Below are 407 nucleotides of genomic sequence, written 5' to 3'. Positions count from 1 at the left end.
CGTTCTTACGTAGACTGAAAAATAGTATTTTTACTTTACACAAAAACGTAAATACATATGTTATACCTACAATGGATATGGTAACACATACTGAAAACTTTGAATTGGAATATAATTGGCAACGCTCTCTTTATATCATCTATATATTTTACCTATATATCAAGAACAGGATGGAAATGCTGGAAAGGAAGACGAAAAGAAAAGGAGGAAGAAAGACATCAAAGTGATTTTTATTTCTTTGTAATTTGAGAAGAAATTTCGAATAGCTTTTGTGCGCGCAGTGACCCAGGGGGTTACAGATATAAACTTTTTTTGCTAATAACCTTTTCATCTTAATTCAAGGTTCTTAACATTCAGTGATGAAAATGATTTTTAGAATCAAATTAGACAGGTGTTGAACAAAAGGC

General features: G+C 31.2%; 1 protein-coding gene across 1 annotated transcript in view; it reads right to left on the bottom strand.

Annotated features, from left to right (window-relative positions):
- Positions 1-407, bottom strand: part of LOC119593768 (putative sodium-coupled neutral amino acid transporter 11) — a 33,715-nt gene that overhangs the window by 7,254 nt on the left and 26,054 nt on the right. The window lies entirely within an intron of this gene.

The sequence above is a fragment of the Penaeus monodon genome, chromosome 32 (assembly GCF_015228065.2).
Source record: "Penaeus monodon isolate SGIC_2016 chromosome 32, NSTDA_Pmon_1, whole genome shotgun sequence".
Lineage (NCBI taxonomy): Eukaryota > Metazoa > Arthropoda > Malacostraca > Decapoda > Penaeidae > Penaeus > Penaeus monodon.
The sequence above is the reverse complement of the archived record's forward strand: the minus strand, read 5'-3'. Positions and strand labels throughout refer to the sequence as shown.